Here is a 22,282-nt window from a genome sequence, read left to right as displayed (position 1 = left end):
AACCTTGCATTTCCCCTAAGTGGGTCCAGGGTTGTATCGGCATATAACACAGTCCCAGAAAAGGGTAGAACTTCATTTCCTGAAATTTGGTAGTGAGCTGGCAAGTCGAGAACTCTAAAGGAAAGGGGCATCTACAGAGATAAGACGAGGTACTTACAGGGACTAAAAAGACTTGGCCACAAAAAGCAACACCACGGTCCTTTCTTGCCTGGAAGGTATAAGTACAGAAGAGAACCAGAACCAGCAATGATTTTGCTAAATACCATGGAGCTAATAGCACAAGTTTTGTGATTCCCCTGGTGTAAGAACAGGATGAGTTTCATCATCTGCAGTGGTGTTCAACTACAGGTAAGGATTGTTGTGTGGCCCCATTTTTGTGAAAGGAGCCAGAGCAATCATTAGAAATACCATCTGAGGCCATAGAAACCAGAGGAAACTAGCTCTCACCAAGGGATTCACCTGAAACCTTAGGCCCTTAGCATTGTATTTTAATCAAGTGTCTTCCAACGAGGTAATAGGCACTCAAAACAAAAGCAATTTTGAGCCTTTTCAGGATATGAGAACTCTTCTAGTACTTGTATGGCTTTCAGCTTTGAGAAAAATATAATGTGTCAGTGGGATCGTGCACATAACAGAATGGCCAGATAGAATCTCACTGCAATTAGCAGATTCATGAATATAAGCATGGCTTGTTCAAGATCAGACATAGATGCCATTGTAATCAGGAGGACAGCGGCTCTCCATGCAGTCATTTAAGGACAGCGTTAACCATTTGAGCACGCAAAGATAACAACGCTGTCAGAACAACAGCTGCAGTGGAGAGAACGCGGCTCATCAGAGAGCAGCACTCAAGTCAGCAGTCAAATAGAAATCCAGTAATTAATTAAGTTGAGAGATGACTGCAAGCAAGCTACTGATCTTAGTCACCAATGCCATTTACTAGAAGCATCGCCCCCCCCCCCACAGTCAGGACAAGACTGAGTGTTTATAAAAGTGACAATACTATGACCAGGGACAGGAACTGCTGTTGGATTCCCCTTCCTAAAACACCACTTCCAGTATGCGCCTCCTCTGCTCACAGTTGTTCATGGCTTTTCTTGCCAACTATCAAATAGGCATCATTTTAATTGGCTTTCAAGGTACTTCATTATCTGGCCTCCTTTTGTGGAGCAAAATTTCTTTCTAACTTCTCGCCTGATTCCTTCTGCTTTGGCAAGGTTAGAAAGCCTGTGCTAGATGTGGTTTCCCTGACCTGGACCACCCTCCAGGTCTCCCTCCCACCTATTCCAATCCTGAGCAGGCTTCAGAACCCACCTCCAGATCCCTCTTCTACAGATGTGCCACTGATCTTGATCCAATCAACCCCCATTGAGCTCATCCTCAAGTCCCTTAGCCCATAACCTCCCCAGACAAATTAGCCCTTCCTGTTTTAAAAACAATCTTTCGTTTTCATTCTTGTTTGAGACAATCTAGTCTTTTCTAGTACCTTAGGAGCCCCCCATATGGCACCTTTCTTATGACATCCTCATCCTTCCCCACCAAGATGAACCCTATTGCATATTTTTGTGTGAGAGTTTCTCTAGAGTATATACCTAGGAGTGGAATTGTAAGTTGAAAGGTATATACGCGTACATCTTCAACTTTACCAATTCCAAGCTAATTTATAAAGTGCACATATCAATTTACATTCCCACAAGGGAAGTAGACTCTGAGACAGAGATTATGTGCAGAAAGTTTATTAGGGGGTGCTCTTGGGTTCAACACCTGTGGAGGAAGGGAATGAGGCAGGACTGGACAGAGGGATACATTGAACTGTGATGTAATCTCAAGGAAAGCCTCAGCTCGTCCTGCAGGAAGCTCTGACGCCGAGATGCTTCAGGGTTGTTCTGTTTGGGGCTAGGCCACTAGGCCTTTAGAACCCCATGTGACCAGTCATTTGATGTCGATTTAGAGATTATTATAAACATTATTGAATGACACTAAAGAAGACTTCATTATCTGGAGAGATAAGCCATCTTTTTAGATAGGAAGACTCCATATTTTAAGAATATTCTCACAAAATTGATTTATAACTACAATGCAGGAAAAAGTGATTATGACAATGTGATTTTGGTAGGAGAATAGACAAATAGACCAGTCGAACAGAATAGAGAGCTCAGAAACAAAACTACACATTATGGAAACTTGATTTATGACAAAGTTTATAAATCAGCCAGCTAAAAAGAACTGTCTTCCCAAAGTTATGTACTCTCCCTGGGGTCAGCCTGCATCCAATAGCAGTCATAATATAAATTCTTACATTAGTTCTAATAATTTTTTCTGTAGATTCTTTTTAGCTTTCTAACAATCAGATCTATTTCATATTATCAAACTGACAACCTGTTTCTGTAATAATTCATTACAATACAAAGATGTCTAAAACAAAGCCAAGTGTTGCTCTTTTCCCTGCCACATTCCACATTCTGTGTCTTCGTCTTCCTGAGTTCCCAGGGTTAACAGCTTTCCACACTTCTCTCCTTGTCATTGACCATATATGCCAACATGGAGGGGGTTTTGTTAGTTTGCTTTTACTGGAATACGACTATGACATCTAATTCTGCAACCTGCTTTTTTCACTTGCCTATTATCATGAAGTTCCCTAATCCCATCTCTTTTTTTCTAATATCATCATACATTTCCATAAATGAACTCAGATCATATTTGCTGAATTTTTTGTTTGTTTGTTTGTTTGTTTGGTTGGTTGGTTGGTTGTTTTGAGTGCCTCACTAAAGAGGCCTGTGGGATAATCAGTAGGCCAAACATGAAGGCCTTGAATTTTCATCAAACGATTGCTGAACTAGTTACACATGTAAGTGGTAAGAGTAAATAAAATATTTGAGGTATAGCTGCATTTTTAAAAAAATGGTTTACACTAAATTTTTTGATTAACTAAGAAGCTATCGGGCACCATTAGAGTTGGACACACACTGCTAAGGGACAAAATCTGTTAAAGCAGCGAGCAGGCACACAAACAAATAAGAAGTTGTGTTCAGTAAAATACTTGTCCGGCATCCAAAGATAACATAACAATCTGACTTTATTTGTCCTAGAGTAATGCAACTCTATCAGGTAACGCCAGTTGTTTCAGTGGCACTCTGCCGTGCCACACAGATCATGTCTGTCCGGTGGGATTAAGTGAGAACAGAAACTGTTCCAATCAAGCTGCCAATAACTTTACTGAGATTTTAAAGCTGTAATCTAGTAGTGATTTTAAACTAGACCAACGTGAGGAACTAACCATAACAAGACTTGGTCATTCTTGCTGTGTCTCTGCAGCAGAGCATTCTATTTCTCTGACAACAAATAAAATCCATCATGTCAAAACTCGAGAACACATGGAGCCCTCTGCAGAAGCATCATGTGCTATCTGCCAAAAAGATATTAAACAAACTGAATTCATCTGGTGTTTTCCGTAAATAATTTACTATTACCATCTAACATCTTGCAAGCCTTGATTGTGTTTGTGAAAATAGAATTCTAGGAATGACTTACCCTATTTGCTGTGATTTCACTGAAAGAAAGAGCATATTGCTTTATTTTTATATTTCATGTCAGCAATATTTTACTATCATAATTCCATGTTAATATTTTATTGTTGGCACCATGAAGTTATAATATTTTCCAAACTAAGTAATTTGTTATTTCTTTGAAAGTTAGGAGTATGTATATTTCATAATCTTCATTTTCATCATTAACAAGAAACATTAAACGTGTATCATATAGGAAGCCCTACTGCCTAGATTTGGAGAAGGACACTGGAAAATATGGCATGCAGTTGTTGTTATCTGGAAGTTGACTGTCTAAATGTAGAGCTATGATGTCAATAGATGAAAAAGATAATCATGATACCAGCTTTTTCTGAACTATGAATCACTATGTTCGGGTATTGTGTTACATGCTTTTCCTAATTATCATAAGCCTCACAATAACCCAGTATGATAGGTAGTATGTTTCCATGTTACAAATGAGAAAACAAAACTTAACAGGAACTGGAACTTGACTATGAAGACTCATTCCTTCCTTCAATACTGACCACTCCTTTAGTATCAGATATTATATAATATATAGGAATTCAAGGGAGGGAGAGTGCTACTTGGTAGCACTTGATCATAGTTTGGTTGCATTTTAGCGAATGGGGAGGAACAGGGAGAGCATTCTGAGCAAAGGGCACTCCTAAAGGTCAAAAACATGAAAGCAAATTTGATGGGAACAGCTGGGCTCAAGCGAGTATCAGTAGGAGAGTGAAGGCGAAGCTCAGTTCTAGCAACACGTATTTCTAAAAGACTGGCAAAAGTCGTTTGGGCACAAACTGTTGAGTGCTTTAAGTATAAAGCTAAGGAATTCAGACTTCATTCCACAGACAATGGTAAGTCAAAAATGATTTAACACAGGCTTAAATTCTTTAAATTATAACAGTAACATATGTGCATTAAAAAAAATTCAAACAATACAGAACTATAGAAAGAAGAAGGCACAAGTTCTCCTCTCTCCCACCATACCATAATTTTACTTCACAGAAATAATCAGTATTAATAGTTTGGTGACCACTTTCCAACCTTTTAAAAGTCATAAAAATATAGATCTACTTGTTAATGTAAGTATAGCAATTATACTGTACATGCTCTTGGGCCACCTGTTTGGTTTTTTTTCCACTCAGTAATGTATCATGAACACCTTTCATGTCAATACATGCTATGAAGACTTTTGAACAGCGTAAAGCACTCAAGTATTTCAAAGCTTAGAAGCACTAAAATGAAAAAACGTCCGGAAAATATGTATTAACATAACCAATGTTGCAATAAATATCTTTGCATGATCATCTTCCTATACTTGCCCAATTATTTCTTTAGGCTAAATTCCTAAAAGTTGAATTGCTGGATATAGGCATATTAAAATTTGATATATATTTTCAAATTGTCCTCTGGAAAAATTATATCAAGTAATGCTGTCAGAGGACGTGTTTGAATGTTTTCTGTTCTCTACCAATACCAGATCTTATCAACAAAGAAACTTTTTGAGCAAGGATATGACATGATCATAGCTGTGGTGTGTCAGGTAGCTGGCCTATTCTCGATCACTGTATTTAATACATGATTCATTGTCTATTTAAAGTTGTAAAGCTGACAACTGGGTTATCAGATATTAAGGAAATGAAGATTTCTAATGCATTAGGAAGGCAACTAAACAGAATAAATCTCACTTGGCAGATAATTAATCCAATTGCTTTACGTCAATGGTTCTCAAACCTTGGTGTGCAATGAAACCATTTGGGGAGCATTAAAAACTATCAATATCTGATATTTTTAAATATTAAATCATTTTAATTGTAATATGATGTAAAAATTTTTTTCAATGTTCTTTTTAATTATTCACAAATAGCCTGAATATATACACTTGCTATAATAATGTGAATAAAGATGTTGAGAAATAATGCATTTGAACAAAAATGTTTAAAAAAATATTTTCCAAAAATGTATGGTACATTAGTATCAAGTGAAGTACAAGTATCTAACTGTCATTATTTAGGCCCAGACTTTCTATTCTCAAATGCCTCATAAATGTTATAAATATTATTATGGAAAAATCACTCCAAAATAAAGAGATAACTAAAGCCAAAACCAAAAAACTACCAATGTGTGGATCCTACAGCCCAAATTCTCATTTAATTGATCTGAGCCTGAGCATTGAGATTTTTTACAGCCTCTGAGGTGATTCTAATGTGAGCCACGATAAAGAATTTGTGCTTTAAATGTTAATTTTGAAAGCTCCTGAACTCCATGCCCACTCATCTCATAAAGATGCCTGTGTCGCTTCCTTTTTCTGAGGCTCTCTTGAAAGTATGATATGGATTCCATGTCTGGAAGAGATCTCACTAAATCCAAACCAGGCACTATGTAATAACAGTCTGAAGAAATTTATATTTCTTTTCTTGGCAAAGACGCTGGATTGTAGTCCAGGGCTTAACTTCATTTTTATACCTTGAGCCACAAAGACTAAGAAACATAAGTATTCACAAGCTTTAGTCAAACATTATGTGAGGCCTCAGGTGAATTAAACATAGGCCTGGTAAATCTGCAGAAAACAAACAAAATAAACAAACCTGGTTCTTAGAACACTTCCTGGAAGATGAAATGTACAAGTTAAAACAGGTCTGGCCTGCCTGACATACCGAGAAGGCGGGATTTATACAAGGCAACATTAGTAGAATAATGAATAACCTAGTCCAGTGGAGAATTGTTTTTCAGGTATTTCAACTGTGTAAGACCTAATTTCTCCCACCTTGTTGCTACATAATCTTCAAACACAGCCATTGCGATTAATAATATTAGCAGGAAAACCTCATCATGTTTTGAGGGATAAATGTCCCTTCACTTTGCTGACCAGGAGAATGCGTCACTTACTTTCCACTGACCTCAGGATATTTTGGTGTTCCATGTCCACCTAGCATTGCCAAGCAGCAGCTGACACTTAAAGTGAACTTCTGCCCTTCATAAATGCAAACTGAGCTCTAAATATTGGTATTTTGAGTTTTGCATTTGCCTGGGTTGATAACTGTCTAGGTATTATAAGAAGTAGTTTGCTGATCGCTGGCAACAGAGCATCAGGCCTGGGATTCATTTCCTGACATCTCACTGCAAACAGAATGGCTCTTCTCAGTGCTGTGGTGCTAAACCAGCTCTCTGCAGGGGGAGTTATGTGTGAGGGGGCTGGTTTGCAGCATTTGCCGATTTTTGTGGTGTAAATACTCCCATCATGGCTGATTTTAGGCTACCATGGTTTAATAATCAGCACTCAAAATCCTGAATATTTAACCACCAGCTCTCTCCAGCTGGTGCCAGCAGGCTACTGGCTCTACCTCACTAAGAATCAACAGTCTTGGTTTTCTGGTGGGTAATGGTAGATTGACAGCTAAAATACAGTGTAATTATTAAACTCAAGACCATTTTGTTGTTCAAAATTCAGCCTAAGCGAGCAGCAAAGCCCAACTCACACCTATACCACAAGTTTCTCAGCATCTGCTTTCAAAAACTCTAAGGGTCTAACAATGCAAAAACTCAGCTATTAGTGCTTTTAAAGCGCTATTTATAAAACTATTTATAAGAATTATAGTCTAAAGCAAAATAATTATTTTGGGCTGGGACCTTGGAATGTATTGAAACTTAAAAGTTATTTAATCTAAGAACTAAATCAACTTACCAGCAGTAATGGTTACATGCTTGACTATGCTTGTTCCCTTTTCCTCATGAAGTTCAAATTCTCTTTTAGGAGTGAGCAGCTGTTCCAGATCCCATTTTATTTGACCCAAATTTGAATCATGATGTCTTTGGAAGAAAAGACTTCTCTGTTTTCCTTGTGAAGTCTTATGTTTACCAAGTGGATTGCTTCTGGAGTAGAAAGAGGCACTAGTTGTCCTGGCCCCTATTTGAAAAAGAAACCAGTCTACGTCTTCCTAGGAAATGGTCATTTTTTAAAAATATACATTTGTAGGAGGTAGTCATTATTTTTATTTAGCACTGTTCCCTTAGACATATCAGAAATATGTGAGTAAACATGTCAGTATATTACTTATTTGAAATAGTCACCTGTATGTACTTACTATATGTCATAAAAGCTGCTTATTATATTACCATACAAAAATAGTATTAACACCTTCCATTTGTAGAAAGGTTAAGAGTAATCTGGAGTCTGAATAAATATTAGTTTTGAATCCTTCCTTGTATCCTCAATTTGTAAATTAATATCCTCATTTGTAAAAACAGACAAAAAAAATAGTACCTACTTCATGGGGTTATTGTGAGGGTTAAATAAAATACTATAGATAAAGCACTTAGCATAGGCTTGGTATTTAGTAGATTCACAATAAATCAAGAAATTATTTTATACTGTTATTCTTTTGATCTTTTGCAAAGTTCTTTAACCCAATCTCATATGATCTTGTATTATAGTCCTATGAAGTATGTAAGCTAAGCAGTATTGTAGCCCTTTTAAAGATAAGGAAACAAGAAAACAAACACTCCAATAAAAAAATGGGCATAGGACCTGAATACACATTTCTCTAAAGGGACATACAGATGGCCAATAGACATGAAAAAATGCTCAACATCATTAATTATCAGGGAAATGCAAATCAAAACCACAATAAGATATCATCTCACACTTGTCAGAATGGCTATTATCAACTAATCAAAAAACAAGTGTTGGCAAGAATGTAGAGAGAAGGGAAACCTCATGCACTGTTGGTGGGGTTGCACATGGGTGTAGTCACTATAGAAGAGTTTGGAGGATCCTCAAAAATTTGAAAATGTAACTATCTTATGACCTAGCAATTTTACTTCTGGGTATTTATTCGAAGAAATCCAAAACACTGATTGAAACAGATATATGAGTATGCACCCTTATGTTCACTGCAGCATTATCTACAAGAGCCAAGATATGGAAGCAACCTAAGTGCCCATTAATTGACAACTGGATAAAGAAGAGGTGGTACATATATACAATGGAATATTACTTGGCCATAAAAAATGGGATCCTACCATTTGAGACAACATGGATTAATCTATAGGGCATTATGCTATGTGAAATAAGTCAGATATAAATACCATATGATTTCAATTATGTATGGAATCTAAAGAAAAATAAATAAACAAAAAAACAAAACAGAAACAGATTCTTAGATATAGAAAACAAACTGGTGGTTACCAGGTGGGAGGGGGGTTGGGGACAGGGTGAAAAAGGTGAAGGGATTAAAAAGTACAAATTGGCAGTTACAAAATAATCAGAGGGGTATAAAGTACAACATAGGAAATATAGTCAATAATATTTTAATAACTATATATAGTGCCAGGTGGGTACGAGACTTATTGGGGGATCAGTTAATAAATTACATAGATGTCTAACCACTATGCTGTACATCTGAAACTAATATAAAATAACATTGACTATCAACTATAATTGAGAAAAAAACAAAGATAAGGACATGAAGGCTCAGGAAAATTAACAATTTGCCCAAGTAGGAAGAGCTGCTAAACAGCAGAGCTGGAATGTGCTTTTCATATAACATATTATATATAATTAACCATAATACTACTCTGCTGACTCAAAATGGGGCTAAACTAATAAACAGCAGTAAAATTGGCATTCTAACTAGAATAATTTTTTCATTCATGAATAAGGTAAATATTGCTAGCTACTGATTTTGGAAATACTATTATTTCTTGAAAACAACCACAAGTTTCTTCTATTAGTAGCAGCGGCAGAAACTATTTCTAAATGTTTCTGACATGCCAAGCACTACATTCAACACTTTATATGCTCATCCCTTTTGGTCCTCAGAACAACTCTCTACAGTAGGTACTATATTCTTTTTTACAAATAATCATAATAGCTCACATTTATGACCACTTAGTCTCTGCTAGATATTGTGCCAAGTATTTTGGATTCATTATGTTATTTTTATCAGCCCAATCAATTTTTGAGATAGGGAGCCATCATCATCATCATTATTATTATTATTATTCTAGTTTGCTAATGAAGATAATATATAGACAAATTTCCTGTTAGAATTATAGACAGGAAACTTTTTATTAGATATTATTATCTCAGTGTAATTATATAATTTAAAGGTCCTGCCAGGATTATCTTGCTAGGTAGGGCCAGGTCCATTAAAAATAATCACTGAAGTAGAGATTGGAGAGAAAAAAGTTGTTGAGGCAAAATTATGTTCAAAGTACTTGTATATTTGTGCATTGCTTTGATACTAGCCTGCCCCCAGAGTTGTAGAATAAGACATGCTGTGAAAAATGTGGATTTTTGGGGTTCATTGTATTTAGTCATACCCTATCTAGTTTGTGTAAAAATAAATGCAGTTTGGCAACTGCACGCTGAAAAGTAACTATTCTTAACACCCAGTAACACATCATAGTCTTTCCAAAGATAAAAACAGTGATGGGGTCAAAGAAGTATGTTGTTTCAGGGCGTATGTTACTATTAATACAACGGCCTCTCTGCAGGAAGTATACACAGACTGTCACAAAAACAGGAAAGTCACTCAGGAACCTGCTTTAAAACTCTTGGTCACAAATTAGAAGTCAAAGAGAAGAACACAGTTTTTCTCATACTTGACTCAGGCAATACTGTATTTTTCAATCTTGCAAAGACAGATCTAAACAAGCTCAGGAATAGAAGTTTTTACACCAACACTGTAATTTTATGTATAAAGAAACTAAGATCACGGATATGAACGCCATCTAACGTTTTTGCCTGCCCAGAACCCATTTCCCCTTCTGCTAACAACCCATTCCCATGGAATTTTCCTTGGTACTCCCCCTTGACTCATGCTCTTTTGGTTTGGAGAGGGCTGATCTCATCCCCAGTTCCAGGGGTGGGCATAGGCCAGGCATGGACAAACAAGGTCACATGAAAGTGTTCACTGACAGGCATGAGACAGAATCTAAGTCAATTTAATACAGAGGTTAAAAGCAATCCAAGACCATACAGTTAATGCCAAAGCTAGGACTACATCCCAAGCCCAATGCTCTTTTCATACTAGCAGGCCACATAACCATTTAAGTAAAAAAAAAAAAAAAAAGGTCTTACTAATTTAAAAAATACCAGGGGTGCCAAAAAAATGTATACACATGACTTGTATTCATCTTTTATTATCAGTATATATTGAGTATTACAATTTTAATATAGTTTTTTCCTTTCTTAAAATGTGTATACATTTTTTGGGGCACCCTCTATAGTTGCAGTTCCATTTCAGGGCTAATAAGCCAGCCTATCTCAGGGTTTATGCTACTTCCTGTTTATATAGTAGGTACCTGGAACATATACCCATATTTCCTTCTATTTCCTTAAAGAGAATAACAATTTTTACCAGGGTAAGGAGAGGACTGTATTCATGGACATCACCAGACGGCCAATATAGAAATCAAATAGACTATGTAATCGGAAGCAGGAGACGGAGAAGCTCTATTCTCTCTACCAAAACAGGACAGGAGCAGCTTGTAGTACTGACCACGAACTGCTAATATCAAACAGAATAAAGCTGAAGAAGAGCACTACAAGAACTGTAGTGCCAAAATACAGCATAAATAACATCCTTGATGGATTTAAAGTCCATATAAAACACAGATTTGCATTGTTAAACTTAATTGACACTGAACCGAAGAACTATAGGCTGAAACTGGAAATATTGTTAGGGAAGAATGAAAAAGACAATACCGGAAGTGGAAAGGAAAGAAAAAATCAAGGTAGATGACAAAATAAACACTAAAAACTGTTAAAGACAAGTGAGAGGCAAAAGCTAAAGGTGACAAGAGCAGGGTTAGAATCCTGAATGTAGTTTTTCAACAACTGTCATATAGAGATAAAAAAGAACTATTACAATAGCCAGTGTAAGTGGATGGAAGAGAAAAACAAAAAAGGAAAAACAACAGATCTCCACCTGAAGATTCAAGAAATAGAAGGGAAATCCAAACCTAGAACAGGAGTGCTGAATGACCAATGAGGAAGCACATTATCTGACGAGGAGAAAATAAAGAGAAGGTGGAAACAGTAAACTGAAAATCTATGCAAAAGAGACAAAAGGATGACAGATATCTTTGAAGACGGTTCCTCTGAGGAACCTGTAATTCTAGAAAGCAAAGTGAAAGCTGACCTGAAAGTTATAAGAAAGAAAAAAATCACCAGGGGTAGATGGGATGCTGATAAAATTATTTCAGCCATAGAGACTGAATCTGTCAAAATTCTAACAAGAACATGTCAAGAAATAGGGGAAAGAAAACAATGGCTACAGACTGGAAATATTCAATATGCATCCCAATCTTCAAGAAAGGAGATGTCATGGAATGCCAGTAACTACAGGACAATTGCTAATTTCCCACACCAGTAAAGTGATGCTCAGCGTGACGCAACAAAGGCTTCTGCCTTATACGGAGCAAGAAATGCCGGATGTTCAAGCTGGATTCAGAAAAGGAAGAGACACTCAAGATCTAATTGCGAACATTTGTTGGATACTGGAGTGCACCAAAGAATTTCAGAAGGCTGGTCTGTGTTTTATAGACTACAGTAAAGCTTTTGACTGCATGGATCATGAAAAGCTGTGAGCTACTCTGAAAGAAATGGGTGTGCCTCAGCACTTAATTGTCCTGATGTGTAACCTGTATTGTGGATAGAAGGCCACTGTCAGGACAGAATATGAAGAGACAGAATGGTTTTCTATAGGCAAAGGTGTCAGACAAGGGTGCCATTTATCTCAATTGTTTAGCCTGTACACAGAACATATTTTAAAAAGTGGGCTTGTCTCAAAGGAAGAGTGAAATTTGGTGGAAGAAGTGTCAGTAATTTAAGATATGTAGATGACACCATCTTACCGGCAGAAAATAGCAGTAATTTGAAACAACTTCTGATAAAAGTGAAAAAAAAAATGCCAAAGCAGAACTACATTTGAACATCAAGAAGACAAAAATCACAACAAGGGAAGAAATATACAACTTTAACATAGACAACGAAGATACTGAAATTGTTAAAGTTTTACTAACCTTGGTTCAGTCATTGATTCAAATGCAGCTAAGACATCAAGAGAAGGCTGAGACTTCAAAGCACCAGAATAATTAGGAAAGATCATCAAGAGTAAAGATGTGTTGGGCCGGCCGAGTGGCGCATTGGTTAAGAGCTGGCTTAGGACACCAGAGGGCCCCAGTTCGGATCCCACATATGAGGGCCAGTGACGCTGCCCTTTACAGCTAAGATGCTGAACAACAGCTCAACCTGGAGCTGGGCTGCTGTGAGTCGCTGGCGATGGTGTAGGCTGCAGCCCCTGTGGCAGTGGGTTGCCATGGGCTACCGTGTGTAGCCAGCAGCCAGCGTGAGTGGCCAGCAGCCGCAGTGAGCGGCCGTCCAGAGGCCGGCGACTGATCTGCCTCGCCCGGAAGAGCGCAATGATGGTGCCAACTTGGGCCAGTGAGGCAACGTCCTCCACAATTAGACTGAAGACCAAAACGACAGCAACTTGTCTGTCCCCCTTCCCCCAATTCCCCACCGCTGTTCCCATCCCCCAATTCCCCAATAAAAATCTTTAAAAAAAAGAAAAAAAGAGTAAAGATGTGTCATTAGAGACCAAGGCTAAGATCATCCACACTCTAGAATTCCTAATTCTTATGCACAAATGAGAAAGTTGGACAGTGAAGACAGCTGATAGAGAAAAAACGAATTCATTTGAAATATGGTGTTGGAGGAGAGCTCTACAAATACCCTGGACTGCCAGAAAGACGAACAAGCAGGTCCTAGAGTAAATTAAGCCTGAAACATCACTGGAGGCAAAAATGAGAAAACAGAAGCTGTCCTATTTTGAGCACATCATGAGAAAGCAGGGTTCTTTGGAAAAGACCATAATGTAGGAAAAATAGAAGACAGTAAGAGGATGACCAAATATGAAATGGATTAACTCCATAAAGAGCCATAGGAACTGTGAGCAGGATGTTGAGGACAAGACATTGTGGACATAACTCATTCATAGGGTCATCAGGAGCTGTCACAATGGAACATAACACACACACAAAGAGGACAATGATAATCTACTTTATATTCAATGCTACTCTGAGGCCATTTAAAAATGTATCTTATGCCACTAGGATACCACTATATATTTTGTTCTATTAATGATTGCCATGTGATTTATAGCCACATAAACGGGGCTAGGAAAGAAATATGAAGCCAGTGTAGTATTCCATATGTTTATAGTGGTTGCATTGGAATGACTAGATTATAAATAATTTCCCCTCATTCCTTTATTTTCCCACTTTGGGGATAAATATTATATTTTGAAAATAAATAAGCTTATACTTAAAAAAAAATCTATGCAAAGATCCACTATCTCTGCTTCAAATCATTCTGCCCCTTTTTTAGTCTCTTACAACTCTGCCTTGCTGTTTCTATTTTGGCCATTAATCTTCCTTTATTCTTCTAGGAGAAAAAGATGTGAGACAAACTATTCTGCCTATTGTGGGGCATAACAATATTCTGCCTATTGTGGGGCATAATTTTCCTAAGAGTGCCTATGTGGAAGTCTGGCCGGTATATCAGAGCTCCCAGGAAATCAGTACACAATGAAGTTTTAGGAATTGGGAAGGTTTAGGAAACTTCTGGAGGTTTAGGAATTAAGGAGAGCAATTTTAATTAACTTTATCAATGTGGACGTTCATTACCTCAGGAAACCTGGAGTTGGTATTACTTAAAATTATATTTGGGTATCACACAAGGCCTGAAACAGAAAATGTCTGAACTGAATCCCTTATCTTTCCCTTTTCCCAAATAGTTATACACTCTGTACCCATATCTCTCAACTCTCCCTCACTCTTCCTCAGTCCCGACATTTAATAGTCATTCAGTCATAATGTGTTTTTGTCACCATTCTCATATTGCTACATCATTAGCTGCTGTTTGGACTAATAGCTTCTCAGCCACCAGTCTCTTCCTCCTCCCTTTAATCCTCCATGGTGATCTTTAAAATCACAAATCCAATCCTGCCCCTCCCCTCCCCAGCTCCACCCCAACCTCAAACCATTCAATGGGTCTTTATTTCCTTCAGGATAACAGCCAAACTTCTCAGTATGGCATTCAAAGCCCGCCAGGGTCTGGCCTCTGGGTATTATTTTCGTACCATCTCTCACCAGCTCCTGTACTCTCACTGGCCTCACTTTAGTCACATCAGATGACAGTTTTACAGTCCAGTTGGCACAAATTATTGCCTCTATCTGGACTGCCTTGACCCTTCCAGCTGGGGTTGATTAATTCACACTTGTTGACAAAAGAGTTTGTATTGTGTTTGGTATAAAACATGAGACTACGTATTTACATATATGATTTTCATATGCAGCGTTTCTGGAGGATTGCCTAAGAAACTGGTAATATTAGTTGCCTTTGGAAAAGAGAACTATGGAACTAAGATGTAAGAATGGGAAAGAGACTTCTCACTCTATACTCTTTTGTGCCTTTAGGATTTTGTGTCTTGTAAATATATCAATAATTGAACTAAAATTAAAGATATGTCTACTCTATGACTGAGCAATTACACTCCTTGGTATATTCCCAAGAGAAATGAACGCATATGCCCACCAAAAAACATATACAAGAATATTCATAGCTTTTCTCTTAATAAACAAAAACTGAAAACAACCCAAATGTCTGTCAACAAGAGAATGGTTTTATAAATTGAAGTATATTTATTTAATGGAATACCACATAGCATTAAAAAAAAACAAAATCTATGAAATAACCCATCAGGGACATAGTGTTGAGCTAAAGGATTTCATACAAAAGGATAAATACTGGATGGTTCTATTTATTTCAAGTTGAAAAACAGGCAATATGAATCAATGGTGATAGAAGTCAGAATAGTGACTATCTTAAGCAAGGGTGAGGCATAGAGGACTCAGGTTGGCATGGGAGGGTACTGGCTGGGAAGGGGTAAGTTTTGCTTAGGAGTGTTCTGTATCTAGAGGCAGGTGGTGGTTAAATGAGAATATACCTATGTAAAATACACATGCAATTGATATATACATAGGTAAAAATAATTGAGCTGTACACTGCAGATTAGTGTATTTTACTGTCTACATGTTGATATATTTTTTAAATATTTAAAAAGCATGACAAGTACATATTACCAATTTGAAAAAAGGAAATAATTTTTAAAAATCTCATCCAAATGTCAAATGATCTCTTCCTTACATGGGTAAAAGTCATAGCAACTCCATGCTAAGAGTCAACAAGGAAAAAAGCAATAGGAAAAATACTAAGAATTTCTTTAAACTAAAGAAAAAGTTTGAAGCAACAAATGAGTTAAGAATAAAATTCTGATTAAACCAATTGTAAAACAAAAACAAAACTGAAAATTTTTATCATGAACCTAAGGCCTCAAAGACTATAATATAATGCTTCAGCCCACAAGAGGCAAAAAGTTTCTTTTACAAATTTATTAAACAACTCTTAGAAATGTAAATGAATAAGATGGAACTTAGATTGACATGGTAACCGGTAGAATTCAGTTTGTGGAAAAGTGGCAGCTAGAAATGAAAATGACAAGGGCAATATTAAGTAAATAAGGTTTATCTGGTCCACAGAGATGCAGACCAACAGTGATTTTTGTAGGTAAAAGAATAGAAGAACCAGGTAGTCAAGAGAAAAAGAGGCAAAGAAGAGACAAGGTTTTAGGCATCCAGAATATTTACAAGCGAATTTAAAAAGGCATGTGAAATTTGGAATAAGCTGCTTTAGAATATATCAGATGAGCTCATGTACAAGAAAAGAGAGGGGGGAGAACCACCCAAAGTGAAAGCAACATGTGATTTTTAAAATGACTCTTTTAGGCCGGCTGAGTGGCGCGATTAAGAACTGGCTTGGGACACCAGAGGGCCCCGGTTCGGATCCCACATATGAGGGCCAGTGACACTGCCCTCCACAGCTAAGATGCTGAACAACAGCTCAACCTGGAGCTGGGCTGCTGTGAATCGCTGGCGAAGGTGTAGGCTGCAGTCCCTGAGGCAGAGGGTCGCCATGGGCTACCATATGTAGCCAGCAGCCAGCGTGAGCGGCCGTCCAGAAGCCGGCGACTGATCTGCCTCGCCCAGGAAGAGCGCAATGATGGTGCCAACTTGGGCCAGTGAAGCAACGTCCTCCACAACTAGACTGAAGAACAAAACGACAGCAACTTGTCTGTTCCCCTTCCCCCAATTCCCCAATTAAAAATAAATAAATAAATTAATTAAAAAAAAAGACTTTCAGTTCAGGAGAGGCAGTAAGGTATCAACGGGAGGGGTTTAGGTGAGCCCTCCCACTCTCAAGATTTAATACTTTGAAAATCTAATTTGTCAGGTTTCCCCCCTCTTAATAAATTCTTTTTCTTTTCAATTAAAAAGTAATAAAGCTTCACTGTAGAAAATTTGGGAAATACAAATTTTAAGAAGAACCCCAAAATCGGTCAAGAGATGATGACTAGAATATCAGTACAGGACAATTTCTAACAGGCAGAGAGGACCCAAACACGAGCAGGTCAGGGGCCCTCCTGCCCTGGGAACTCAGACGAGTTTATTATTGGAGATTTATCATTTTTATTTTATTGGTGCATTTTCCCTCTAGAAGCTTCACGAGGGCAGAGATTTTTATCTGTGTTGTTCACTGCTGTATCCCACCCAGTGCCTTGTACTTAATAGACACTCCAGAAATATTTGTTGAACAATTTTATTTGTACTGACTTATGAAGATTAGCTGCTACTTCTTTTTCCTTCATAATTAAAAGATTTAATATCCTTTTCATGTTCCATTTTATGACTTTTCTTATTTATCAGAACAATCTAATTATTAAATAAAAATGTCTACTAAAGTTAGGAAAATGACAAATGTAAACAAAAGCTTCATGATTCATATTAATATCACACTGAATTTCTTCTGTGATGCCTTGTTGTACTCTTCCTGAATGGTGTGAGAAACCACTCCTTCCCTTCCTCATGTGAATCTATTGCCCATATAACTTACCAAATAGAACTTGAAATCCAATTTAATATCTATGGCATTGCAATTCATTTTTAAAAAAATGTTAATAATATATTTTATTGAACCCAATATAGCCAATTATTATTATATTTCAGCATGAACCAATATAAAAATTATTGATGAGATGTTTAGTATTCTTACTTTTGCAATAAGACTTCAAAATTCAATATTTATTTTACGTTTACAGCACATCTAAATTTGGATGTGAAATTTATTCAACAGTTAAAGCAAAGTATAGTTCTACCAAAACAATAAAGTTTCATTTACCAGATAAAAATTTTTTTATACTGCTTAAGTTTTTAAATTTCAATTTCAATTAAGATTACATAAAATTTAAAGATTTCTCAGCCCATATTCACCACATTTCAAAGTGCTCAGCAGCCACACAACTATCCAATAGGACTGCAACCGCTCTTTTTTTTTTTTTTTTAAACTTGAGTGTCTTTTAAAAAAAACCTTTTTTCCAAATTCAGTCCTTGCCTTTGAATAGCGAAAAATGAGCAAGGAGATTCTTTGATGCTTAGAAAGAAGCCTAGTAAAGGAAGTTGAGAAAATTGAATATTCTTACCATCAAAATTTTCAGGGAGGGCAGATGGAATTACTCAAGCTTGAAATAAAGCCAGAATTCTGTAGTCAACATTCCCACTCTAGGAATTAAAACAGGACCCCTGGAATATTTCACAATCATAGGTAGTCAGGGCCCTTCAACCATTCCAAGGCAACCAAGGTCCTGGGGGCTACAACAGTTATTTTGAGAAAAACAAAAAACAAAAAAGCAAAAGGGTGTTTTACTGGCTCACATAACTGGAAGTCTCCAGGTGGAACTAAGCAGGGTATAGCTGGGTCCAGGGGCTTAAACAATGTCAGGGTTCTTTCTTCCAGGGCAAATCTCAGGAGACCGACTGTTCCTGCTTTGATCATGTACCCTTTGCTGGGTCATTAATAGTGACCAGAGAACAAGATATTTGAACTGGCAGGGCATGGGCAAGTCCTGGGCCACATACACATCCATCTAAGGAGGGAAGTGGGATCAACCTCATTCAGACCAAGTGAAATATGTTCTCCGCAAGGGGCATTCTGTCACCACACAGAGTGACAAAAGGTACTGGTGACAATGTTGAAATGTACCTGAGCACTACACGTCTGGAACACAACTTCCTTTCACATACACACACACATCTCCTCACCCTTTGTGTTCCAGGAAATGGCTCACTGCAAGGAACCTTATCCATATGATTTAGATAAGGCTGATGGTGACCCGTCTACTTCTGATAACCAGACACAAACCCTCTAAATTTCCACTCTTTGTCTCATAAATAATTAGCTGAACTGTTTGTTCCACTGAACATGCGGAACAAAATGCCCGGCAACTTAACTTGATTAAACTTTAGTAAGGCTTCTCTACTTCCCCCTAAACTTGGTCCTACCTTTGAGTATAGGGAGACCTCAGCGACACTGCAGATTCGGTTCCAGACCACAGCAATAAAGCAAGCCTTGCAATAAAGTGAGTTGCAATCTTTTTGCTGATGGAGTATCTTGCCTTCAATTTGTAAAAAAAAAAAGGAACAGCTGTGTGAAGTGCAATAAAGCCAGGTGCAATAAAACGAGGTATGCCTCTTTTAGAGCAAGGAATCCTTAACAAGCCCTTCTTAGAATCAGCTGATTTTGGTGGGTGGGTAGGAACATTCCCTGCCTAACTTCCTGATAACTACCTACTCATCCCATCCACACCTGGTTCCTTCCATCCTTGTTTACTCCTCCTTACCTGCCTGACCTTTGAGATGCTTGCAGATCAGAGCACTTTCCCTACTGCAGTAGTACCCACTCCTCATTTGTAATAAAATCTCCCCTTGCCTCACTCTACATTTGTTTTTGTATTTGACACTGGCCAGACAAAACAAAAGATATCTACCACAACACTCTATTATTCAGTCTGATGGGTCTTAAGGGAATGAAAATTTATTACACCCTTCCTTCCTACTCTCAGTTTTTAATCAATTGAGAAATAGAAATAGAAGCCAGAGTCAGGCAGAAAAGAGCTCAAAAAGTCAGCTTCATTGATGGATGAATATGATAAAGAAAATATGGTATACACATACATTAGAATATTATTCAGTCTTAAAAAAAAAGGAAATTCTGATACATGCTACAACATGGATGGAATGAGGATATTTGCTTAGTGAAACAAGCCAGTCACAAAAGTCAAATACCGTTGATTGCACTTATCTGAGCTATCTAGAGTAATCAAATTCACAGAAACAGAGAGTAGAATGGTGGTTGTCAGGGGCCAAAGGGTGGGGAAAACAGGGGTTTGTTCATTAATGGGTAGTTTCAATTTTGTAAGAGGAAAAAGTTTTGGAGATTGCACAACTAACATTACTGAATCTTATGCTTAGAAACGACTAAGATGGTAAATTTTATGTGCTTTTTTTTTACCACAATAAAAAATACTTTTAAAAAAGTCAGCTTTATTACTAATAAAGGTGGTTGGAGAATGTGACATACTTGTATATCAGTGGTCAAAAGAGCTTATCAATACTTCACTAAATTAAAATAAATTTCTTCAAACTTTAGGCCTTCTTGCACAACAGGGCCTACTCTATTAAGATTATCACAAGGGGACGTCCTTAAGGACAGCCACTCTGAAAGAAAGAAGGGCTGAGTGACACATTAGCAGCTCCTTGCCTCAATCTTACCAATGAAGGTGCTTTTTCTCAAGAGGAGATTGAACAAGGGGGGAGGGCTGAATCCCCCAAGTTGTCTCTTCTGGGGAGTGGACAGATTTGAGGGGATAAGCATTTACTCCTAATAGTCTGCTAAAAGAAAAAACACATTAGAATATAGACTGGGAAGGAATATGCAAACCTGGGACATTTTTCATAGTTCTTTTTGTTAGAATAACAAGATTTAGAGTCATCTTTCTCTTTTCTCAAAATAATTTTATTGGATGTTATCAGAGAAGGTCCAAGATTGTGGAATAGGTAAAGGCTACGCCTCTTATGATTACATCAAAATTACAACTGTTTTATAGAACAACCAACCTCAAGAATCATATGAACACTAGCTGAACAGAACCTCTATAACTAGGATATAAAAAGAGGCCATATCGAGACTGGTAGGAGGGGCAGAGATATGAAATGGTTTGACTCCAAACCCACAGGAAGTAGTTGAAAACTGGAGGGATGCCTCAGCAGCTGGGATGCAATTTGGTTCAATACCTGCAAATCAATTAAGATGATATACCACATAAACAAAATGAAGGATAAAAATCATTTGATCATACCAATAGATGCAGAAAAAGCATTTGACAAAAAGCCAGCATCCATTTATAATAAAAACTCTCAGCAAAGTAGGAATAGAGGGAACACACCTCAACATAATAAAGGCCATAAAACAAACTCACAACTAACATCATACCCAATGATGAAAAGCTAAAAGTGTTTTCCTTAAGATCAAGAACAAGACTCTTTTACTCACCACTTTTACTCAACATAGTATTGGAAGTCCTAACCACAGCAATTGGACAAGAAAAATAAATAAAATGCATCCAAATTGGAAAGGAAGAAGTAAAACTGTCATTATTTGCAGATGACATGATATTACATAGAGAGTACCCCAAAGATTCCACCAAAAAATTATTAGAACTAATAAATGAATTCGATAAAGTAGCAGGATACAAATTAATATTCACAAATCAGTTGCATTTTTATATAACAATAATGAACTACCATAAAGAGAAATTAAGAAAACAATCCAAGTTACAATTGCATCAAAAAAAATTATCTAGGTATAAATTTATGGAAGTAAAAGACCTGTACTTGGAAAATTATAAGATATTGAAGAAAGAAATCATAGAAGATACAAATAAATAGAAGCATATGCCATGTTCATGGATAGGAAAAATTAATATAGTTAAAATGCCTCTACTACCCAAAGCAATCTATAGATTCAATGCAATCCCTATGAAAATACCAATGGCATTTTTCACAGAACTAGAACAAATAATCCTAAAATTTATATGGAATCATAAAAGACCCCTAATAGCCATGGCAATCTAGAGAAAGAAGAACAAAGTTGGAAATATCATGATATATAATACCTGATATCAAACTATACTACAAGACCATAGTAATAAAAACATCATAGTATTGGATTAAAAACAGGCATATTGATTAATGGAACAGAATAGAGAGCCCAGAAATAAATCTATACTATACAGTCATTTAATCTATGACAAAGGAAGCAAGTATATAGATTGGGGTAAAGACAGTCTATTCAATAAATGGTGCTGAGAAAACTGGACACATACATTAAAAAAATGAAACTGGACCACCTTATTAGTCCATACACAAGAATAAACTCAAAATGGATTAAAAACTTAAATGTAAAACCTGAAACCATAAAGCTTCTAGTAGAAAACATAGGCAGTAAACTCTCAGACATTACCATTAGTAACATTTTTACTGATATATCTCCTTGAGCAAGGAAAACAAAAGAAAAAATAAGCAAATGGGATTACATCAAACGAAAAAATTTTTGCACAGCAACAGAAAACAAAAAGGCATCCTACTGAATGGGAGAAGATATCTGCCAATGATACATCTGATAAGGGGTTAATATCCAAAATTTATAAAAAACTCATACAACTCAACACCAAAAAAACAAACAATCCAATTAAAAAATGGGCAGAGGA

This window comes from Hipposideros armiger, unplaced genomic scaffold (assembly GCF_001890085.2).
Source record: "Hipposideros armiger isolate ML-2016 unplaced genomic scaffold, ASM189008v1 scaffold_179, whole genome shotgun sequence".
In the NCBI taxonomy this organism is placed as follows: Eukaryota; Metazoa; Chordata; class Mammalia; order Chiroptera; family Hipposideridae; genus Hipposideros; species Hipposideros armiger.
This window is presented reverse-complemented; position numbering follows the sequence as displayed.